The sequence below is a fragment of the Montipora capricornis genome, chromosome 7 (genome assembly GCF_036669925.1).
Source record: "Montipora capricornis isolate CH-2021 chromosome 7, ASM3666992v2, whole genome shotgun sequence".
In the NCBI taxonomy this organism is placed as follows: Eukaryota; Metazoa; Cnidaria; class Anthozoa; order Scleractinia; family Acroporidae; genus Montipora; species Montipora capricornis.
The window spans coordinates 35,835,830-35,845,829 of record NC_090889.1 but is presented as its reverse complement, the minus strand read 5'-3'; the positions used below and the strand labels follow the sequence as shown (position 1 = coordinate 35,845,829).

General features: G+C 37.8%; 2 long non-coding RNA genes across 2 annotated transcripts in view; one reads left to right on the top strand and one right to left on the bottom strand.

Annotated features, from left to right (window-relative positions):
* Positions 1 to 10,000, top strand: part of LOC138057062 (uncharacterized) — a 553,865-nt gene that overhangs the window by 442,061 nt on the left and 101,804 nt on the right. The window lies entirely within an intron of this gene.
* On the bottom strand, positions 7,115 to 8,813 carry LOC138057886 (uncharacterized). Its single transcript, XR_011133744.1, has 2 exons — positions 8,702 to 8,813; positions 7,115 to 8,579 (listed from the first exon to the last, which is right to left on the bottom strand). It is a non-coding gene; the product is annotated as an uncharacterized lncRNA (long non-coding RNA).

Genomic DNA, 10,000 nt, shown 5'->3' with positions numbered 1-10,000 from the left:
GAAAATGTATAAATAATTAGAAACAATCTGGAAACCCATTTTCAATTCCTTGCTGAACCACATTTTCACTCAGTTCTTTAATCAAATGAAATTATTGCCTGATAACCCAAGGCTATATTGTTTTTAATTTTTAAGTTGAGCTAGTGGATGTTCTTTATGCCCATAAATTTTAAGTAACCTTTTAGGTGGTGGGGGCTAAATACTTATGTTTTTTTCAAACTACTGAATTACTATAAGAAAACAAACAATTTTTTCAATTGTTAATTTATTATTTATTGTTTAACCTGGGAAAAAAGTTTGACCGTTATGTAAGTATATCCTATTTGCAGCCCACAAACTACAAAACTGATTTCCTTGCACTAAGTTTTTGCATGAATTGTTAGGCTTTGATTTACCATTGTCTAACCTTGAACACCAATTAATTCCAGTAAACTATGTTTGCCAAAATGACCTGTTGCATTGTTCTCTTTATCAAATGACATCTACAGAATAATACTGAGAATGAGTTTATCGAAAGATGTGTTGTTGAATTTTAATTTTCACCAGACTAAGTGTAAAATGGAAGAAAATACTGTTTATATGCATATGAAATTACATAGTTATTCTACGTCTTAATTCTTAAGTGTATTGGTTGGAAGGGGGGGAGGGCTCAATGACGCATTGTAAAACTAAAACCAGAGTAAGAACTCTGGTCAATCCCAATGAGCACAGACCATCAAATAAAGCAATCAAATAAACTTATATATATGTAGGTGATGCAAAGTGCGAGACAGGGATTAGTGACAACCTGTTAAGATTGGTACTGGTTAAAATGCTTCTGATTGGTTGAAAAGATGGCAGAAGGTTTTTTTAAGCTGATCATGTAATAATGCATAATCATTTAAACACTCAAATAAATGCTCCTATGTTGCATTTGCTTAATTATACTACATTCTTTAATGTCTGATGCGGAGGCGTGGTGGCCTCATGGTCAATACGCTTGACTCCGGATCAAGGGTTTGAGCCTTGACCAGAGACATTGTGTTATGTTCTTGGGAAAGACAATTTCCTCTCACAGTGACTCTCTCCACAGCCAGTTCAACAGCCAACCTCCCCACAGTACTGTTGCTCCAATTGTAGTAATTGTACTGCTGCTGAAAGGGAAGATGGACTTTTAAAGAGTATTCAGGGAGCGCCTCCAACCAACAAAGTAAGAACAGTTTCCACCCTACAAAGACTTGAAATAAAGGAGATCCTTAAACAATACCGGTTACACCTTGGAGGAAGCCGCAGGAGATTTGGCAGTATTGACTCTACTATGGGGTTTACCCTAAAACTTATAGATGCCATAGTGTTGGAATGTGACTGCTTGACCTCAGCTCAGCACATCTTTTCCACCTTCCCCATATGAGAGAAGAAGCATGCTGAAGTCATTATGCAAGTAATAAATGATGTGTGCGAGGACTACTAAACAATTTTTCACGTCCTCAACTGGTTGTACATTAGATTATTGTTCACATGACAGTGTAACACACTTACAAACACTACATTAATTTTTGTAGCAACCAGTTCAAGTTGCTTTATCATTGAACTTGAATTGCTTGCCATAAAAAATAGTGTTTGCAAGTGCATTCAGTGGCAGATTCAGACCTTGAGCTAAAGGAGGGTGGGGGTGGTTTTGTGTTTGTTTTGCCTGCCCAGCCGGCTTTTCTTCCATCTGCGTTCTTTTCTATTTTTACCCAAAATAGGGGGTGGGGCAGGCTTCCTGGACCCCTCACTGGTATTGCATTCCATTGATCACTGAACAATAGTTCTGTAAAACAGACATATAATTGTTTAATGTTCCTCTAACACACATTTGGAGGCGCCATGCACCTCTCGTAAGGTTTAACAGGATTGGCCAAGAAAACAATAAAATAAACAACAGAAACAATGGCCTATTCCTGAAAACAATAGAGGTGGATGAGTCCGGGAGCAAATAAAATTAGAGGTTCCAAAGAGGTGGGTGACTACTGCACATTTGTACACTGTGTGGGTGAGGAATTTGCAATTTGCAACTTGTTGCATGTTGCTGGTCGATAATAATCACTGCTGTGACCAAAGAAACAATCTAATTTGGAAACAGTAATGGTAGGAAAACCTTTCTAACTACTACCCCAGACCCCATCCAGTTATCTGTAAAAAGCTTTGAAGAATATAAAAGGTTTCAAATAAGTAGTATAAAGTTCACCAACACAAGTAGACAAAAACAGTGCAAATTCTTTCAACATGCCTTTATTATGCCAACATTGATTGAAGACTTGGGTTGGGAATGCTTGATTAATACAAATGTTTTCAATGTGATACATTATATATGATACATTATATAGTTTGCACTGCCTAGATCAAAGAATACTACTTTGGAATATGTAATTTTTATATATCTTCTCTTAGTAACTAATACTCTGTTGAAATGTTTTCACCTATAAACCTTACTTTTGAGGTTGCCTTGGCTTGTGGAATACACTAAAAGATATACAGCAGCTTTCATAAATGTTGTATTGACCGCTTTCAGTGCTAAGATGCTTCATCAAGATGGCAATTTATCTACAGTAAACAATTGTTCTCTTGTGCACTACTTAAACAAGAATTGAAATAAGGCCCCCACTTATAGAAAAACTAACACAGTAAGGAATGTAAGTGTTTAGACACAATAAAACAGGAACCATTTTCCCTGGCCAGGTATTGAGAAAAAAGCATCATACATGTAGTTCAGTGTTTTAGCCAGAAAATTATACTTGAGGGCCAAAGTGGCCCCTGAAGACTTGTTTCAGGGGCAAATTTCTTAGGAAAGGGGCCAATAGATAATAGTTGGACCAAAAAAATTAGTCGCCAGAGGTCTGGCATGAAGGACCTGGGTCAGGAACAATACAAAGGCATACAAGACAAAGTCAATGACCAAGGGTTTGTAATGCATTATAGGGAGACACAGCAAAGCAAAAGGATGGATTGACTTCTTTTCTTATGTTAAGTGTTTTAAAGAAACAAAGATCTTTCAATATGGCTTACTAGAAGAACATAAGGTGTCCTCAACGTAGCGAAAGGAAGTCGCGATTATGGCAACTAAACTAGAATTTTTAGTCGCCAAGAAACAAATGTTAGTCGCATTGTACATTGTTAGTTCATTGGCGACCATATCGGTCACAATTTTGAGCCTTGGGATGGTTACTAGAATACTATCCCTGGGTTAAGCCTGCATGCAGCCTTGTAAAAGTAAAGGGCTAAATTGGCCCTTTCTCCATTTCTCTGGGGGCCTTCTCTAAATGCAATGCAGGATTCCCACAATGGTGCGGTCTGGCGGAAACACTGAGTTCAATACAGTAAACGTATTTTACATTTGAATCTCAAACATAGCACTGGCAGTAAGTTTGATACTAATAACATTTCTGCAAGAAGTCATGTGCATTGTATCAAATAACATGTATTTAATACAGGTCTATAGGCTGGCTCTAAAACTACTTTAACACCATCCAGACAGCAAATACAGTCTTTTGACAACATAAATACCATATGCTAAAATCTAAGAATATTCACAAGAATATTTTCAACGTAAACTCGGCAGAAAATAAAAATGTTCAATTCAGCCTCGGCCACCAAAACAATATAATTATTAGAAAAAATAGTGCATTTGAAAAGATTTGAAATAAGCCTAAACCTAAGTGAGTGCTCTGTAACGAGCAAAAGCTCCTTTTTAGATTTGAAATTCGAACATAAAAAACGCTTCAAACTCTTCTTTGTTTCCGTACGCGGAAAAACTAATTGCACATGAATACAGAACAACAAAAAGCGCAAATAAGACCACATGTAATGAGCTGCAGCTCGCTAGCTGTCTAAGGTACATGCTCGTTATGTATATTTTCCCGCGCTTATTTCTATTTCTATGGTATAGGTTACATCTTTTAAATTAAAATATAAGGAAAAAGATTCACCTTTCGAATCGTTAATAACAGTGTGATTCAACATCGCTTGAACTGAACTGCAATTCAACCTCCTAAACCCCTTTCTTTTTCGTGTAAACACTCACTACGTCCGCCATATTTCTTTAGAATGTATTTAAACCAATCAGCGTGTTCATATGAATGGGCTAATCAACAAAGGTGTTAGTTCAGCGTTGGCCAGGGTCTTCTCCAGACGAGCCACCATTTTGAAAATCGCAGAAGAGAAGGCCCTGGGGACGAGGTTGGAAAATTGCCATAATTCTACGACACAAATAATTGTACGAATCATATAGATACATTTAGACTAATTTTTCCTAGATGAACAGGCCCACTCGATCAAATGCAATCAGGAACCTAGTTAAGTCTAATCTCCATGATTGAACTGTCTTGAAGGCCTTGATACCTCGGATCATAAGAGATAATAAAGGAGGAGGAGGAGTAAAAAGTTATTACAACGCTAAATGATGATGAGGATAAAAAGCTGCAGTTGTTTAAAGTTACTAGAAATTAAAACTATGTAAATGGTTAACTATGTAGGACACACGGTCATGTACACACGGTCATGTACGAGGAATACATGTGCAGTCTCTGTTCACAAACAACAAATTAGGGACCCAAACACTCGCATGTTAGGTGTAACAGAGTGCACACATCGACGAATGCGCTGCTGGGTTAACGCAGCAGTTCACTACTTTCCCATTTTATAATTGTAATTTGGACAGTTTTACTTGAATATATCTATATATATATATATATATTTTTTTTTTTCCAGACCTATTAAAAGAACTAAGAAAAGTTGAGCAAAGTAAGCCATAAAAGTTTTATCACGTCACCTCGTATTTTTCGTGCCGTACAATTCAGAAGGGAGTAATCGCGCTGGAAATTTCAAATACTCCACTCAGTCCTATGACAATTTTTTGACAAGACTGTTTTGTTAAAAAAAATAGATTATTTGATTCTGTTAATTGATTCCTTGATTGACATTTGATTACCTTAATAACTTAGAGATTTAACATTATTAAGACCGGATAACACGAGAAAAGTTCACTTTTTCTGGGACGTTTTGCCAACGGATCTATGCTAACCTGTTTGTTCACCGACGTGTATTTATATTTCTGCTAACCTGTGGTACCGAAGTTTGAGGACTGTTTAATCTACTGGATATCGCCACAGAAGTAAGTGATCGATGATGTGAGATCTGTTGAAATTAAGCGCCGTAGTCCGTATTTTATTGTAGTTCATAGAAGCTGAAATTATGTAATATTCTCCTTTGTAGATCGAATAAAAAGAAATTAAGAAAATTATACGATTTGATTAATCCAGTGGATTATTAACCATTTTCCCCCGGAACAAAGACGCTGAAGTCAACGTTTATTAGCCAGGGATACCTTTAACGTCAATGAGATTTTTACAGTACAAAATCAGAGTTGAGAGGACCGGAATTGCAATCATGGAAGTTTCCTTTGGGACGAGTATGAAAACTGAAAACTGTACAACATGGTAATTAAAAACAGCAATTTTCTCTGAACTGAAGCTTGATTTTATACAGGCTGACACATCTATAAGAGAATTTACTGGGAGATGTTTAATTAAAAATGTACCGAGGTCATCCAGATTTCATTGCATTAATTACTGTGTATTCACTTGTAAACAAGAGTACGTCAACTAACTCGGCTCAAGTACAGTGGAACCCCGCCTTACTTCCACCTCGGGCAAACGGTCACCTCGTTATTGCGACCATTTTTTTTCTTGGCCCGGCAAAACGACCATACATTCTCTTATAGAAAACCCTTGTTAATGCTGTCACCCGTTAATACCACCAACGGTCACAATTTTAAATCGCAAACAGAACATTCCTCTATAATTTCACCCCGTTAATACGGCCACTCGCGCTAAATTAAGAAAACCAAAACGCCTGTGACATGTCAATTTGACCTTTGTTGTTTACTACTGTTATCGCGCAGCCGATTTAGTTTCCAAAGTACTGTCAGCAACACTCCTCCCTGTTTCATTACAAACATGATCTTGACACTACTGTAACATCCAGTGAGGCAAATCGAATCAGTTTTAGTTTTTAGACAACCGAGCTCGATAATTTAATATAATTACGCATGTGCTTTTCTGACTAAGTTATGTGCTGTCCGCACTAGCAAAAAACTTGTTTATTTAGACAAATTTTCTGTCATCACCAACGTTTTACTAGTGCAGATGGTTTGTCGCGACTTAACAAATTTTGGCCGAAGCAGACAAATCTTCACACGCACCGCCGACAAAGTTTGTACCGGGTGAAAACCGGACAAAATCGTTTAAATAGACAAGATTGCATTAAACTTGACAGTCATTTGTCATCAAAGCTATTACCGGTAATAGATTACCGTCTCACTCGTGTTTCGTGTTGCTCGTTGCTACGAAAAAAAAAAAAGGTCTGGAATGCGTACTTTGGGTCTTATGCTTAGTTTAACTCCATTCAGCCCACCATGCATCCATGTGTGATTGGTGGAAAATTTGCCATAACAATGCAGCAGTGAAATGGGTTCCTTCAGTATGCTTCAAATTTGAGGACCTGTTTAGAATTTTACATCGATGACTTGTCGCTAAACTTTCTCTTATTGCCATTTAAACAGTTTACACAACTTTTGGTGCACACTACAGCATCTCTAGAGTTTGCCTTTTGGTCGAGGGTCGAGGGTCGAGGGTAAATGGTCGAGGGTCGAAAATTTATTCAAAATTATTTTCAAATTACTTCTTAACTTGGTCAACTCAAAAGTTCACAGGCTCGTGTTTACTCGAGTTTCCGGTGCCTGTTTTTGCCGCATTTGGGTCATATTTTTGTTTGTCAAAAACTTTTACATTCCCACGGACTCTCCGGCGTGCTGTCAATCAAAGCAACACGCCAGACAATGTAGCTAGCCTAGCCGGCTACATTCGAATCTTGTGGGCACATAAAGCTAAGAATGTCCTCTGAAATCCAGGGCTTTTTCTGTCTAATCTTTTCATAAGCGAGTGAATCGTTAGACAAAAAAAAAACCTTTGGGTTTCTGCTCTGAATAAACAATATTGTTTTAAAACTTGAGTGTTACAACGATACGTAACAGCATCTTCAGCTTTCGCGATATCTTCTGCTATAATTCGAATTCGCGGTCCGCAAAAAAATGAAGTCACAAAATGTTGAACCAGTTTATTTGTTTATAACTGGAGGTGGTAGTACTGGGAAAAGCCATTTGATTAAAACAATTTACCACACCGCAGTAAAAATCTATAGGCATGCTCCAATAAATCCTGAGAATCCAACAGTGTTACTAGCAGCATCTATTGGAGTTGCAGTAATAAACATTGATGGTACACAGAGCATTCGCAATACCTAAAAAAATTAATACAGGTGATGATGTGGGGGAAAATCCAGGTCCTACAATATTTGATATCATTGATCCAGCAACCACTGTGTCCACTGACTCTAGTCAAGGAAATGACGCAATCTTTGGTGTGAATGCTGGTAACCAAGGTGTAGCAATTTGTCACTTACTGCTATTATATAACATCAAATTGTGGACTAATTCTACTTTGAACAATATTTTGCTTATTGGAAATAATCTATACGGTGCTAAAAGGTGTTTTGGGCAAACAAATGACTATTTGCTGTTAACTGACGTCTCTTAGAAATTCACTTCTAGAAGTATTTTCAAAATTGTTGACAGAATTACAATAATTATTGTTTGCTAACTACTGGCATTAATACACTATATTGTAATGAATACACTTTAACAAATATTGAAACCATGTCTGGAACACCAGTTAACAGCAAATAATCATTTGTTTGCTCAGAACATCTTACAGAACTGTATAGATTATTTCCAAAAAACCAAAATATTGTTCAAAGTAGAGTTATCAAAGTAGAATTATCTTGTATTTGATGGTATATAATATCAGTAAGTGACATTGCTACACATTGCTTACTAGCATTCACACCAAAGATTGCTTCATTTCCTTGACTAGAGTCCTCGGACACAAAGGTTGTTGGATCAATGATATCAAATATTGTAGAACCTGGATTTTCCTCCACATCATTTGCTTGCCTTATAAGCAATGGGATGTAGCACATCATTTGTGTAAACCAAAACATCACCTCATTACACGACTTGTAATGTCCAACAACTTGTTTTAATGTTGGCAAGTAAAACACATTTAAGCGAAACATCATAAGCATCGTATTCCAGCATACTTGGCTTTCACAAAATTGTTGTGACAGCCGATCCTTGAGCGGTACTGTTCAATAATTATTGTTGTTTCCATGCTGGCAGCTAGTAGCAGACAAGAGTGCAAAACTCTTATTCAATGCAATTATTTGTTAGAGTACAATAACTCTTTCAGTTTGGGGTGTAACCTACACCGACATTTCAAGCCGATAAATACTGGTTTGTGATAGCTTGTGATATACTTGTGAGGAATGTGGTGCAACGCACACCGGATTTCAAGCCAATGAAGTCAATCAATGTGGGCTTGCGAAAGCGTCTTAGCTTCAGTGCAATCCGCACTAAACACAAGCCGAGTCTAGATATGTTGGCTTGCGTGAGTAAACAACTCCCGTATCGATATCGCCGAGGAAACTCCACTCAGCGACGTCACCTGGATGAAATAACAAAGAACAAACAAGCCAGGAAAGTGTAGTTAATTTTCGAAATGAAAGAAAGAAAGAAAACCAATCTGAAACAGCACGACAGATCTATTTTGAAACAGAAATAACTTACCTTGAACAATTACAACTAATTTGCGACGGAAATCTCTTCAAAATTTTCCCAAAACAGGAATAACGACCGCAGATTTATATACAAGCGACGAACGCTAGAAGCAATGGCCGACACTTGAAAACAATGACTCGCAATTACTAGTACCCAGTCTACAAGCCAGACTGTCACGTGTGTTCTCGTCCTTAAAGGAGAACTGAAGATAAAAATGAAATATTTTTTCCTTCGTCAAATTTGTCGTGCCTGACTTAGTTAAAGGAAATACTCGAGTATTTGAGGGGTTCCTTACATTTTGACGTTTTTATGTGGCCAGAAAGATCCGTATTGGTCACTCGATGGAAGTCCGCCATTTTGGCTGTACTATAGCAGGCTTGGGCGCTATGCGTGACGTCATTGCGCTCACTTGCTTGAACGCGGGAAACTTGAAAAATGGTTCAGTGCGCTATTGTGGGCTGTTCTAGTAGAACTCTCATCGTTTCCCTCTTTAAAATGAAGTCCTTCTCGAAGAATGGATCATCCGAATTTAGAAGAAAAAACTAGCCAAATATCCAGCCCTGTCACATCTGTTCGGATCATTTCGAACCCTCCTGTTTTGAAGGTGTCTTGGCCACAGCGGTCGATGCGACAATTGCATGTAATTGATGAAATGTTAACTTTGCGACTCCATCGATTCCATTTATGCCCAGTGAGTAAGTTATGTTTTCTTTAGTCGGGAGATTTCAGTGATTGCAAGCAACTGGGACACGTTATTTCGTGATTGGCATTCGCACTTCAAGCTGGGTTTTATAAACTCGACAACGATCACAAAGATGTTTAATTGAAGTTTGAAAATTCGCAAAACTACGAACAGAGCTTATGTGTTTACATACATGTTGTTCATTAATCGCAGCACTCAGACTCGCGATGGCTGTTTATAGCACTTCTCTTTGTAAACACACGGTCGAAAAGCTAGAATGCTGCGTTACACAACGAATAGTTTCTCAAATTGAATCGAAATGACAGACAAAACAAAAGCAGCCAACAGAATCTCTTAGTAATCAAGTTGTTTTTATTGCCTTTTGAATACAATCAATTCACCTGAGATTTGTTCATAGCTCCTCTATCTCGCGGCAGCAGATGCATTCCTTTTCTTGCTGTCCCGGCCTCCCAGTTCAAGCAAAAATCACAGCTGCACCAAGTCGTATTTCCCCATCTTGAGTCTTCCCTTTCGGTTGCTTCCAGCTGATTGCTTGTGCGCAATGACGTCACAACATGGCGGCTGAGATTCTTTTTTGGAAATAACCGGAAGGAAAAGCAAACAAA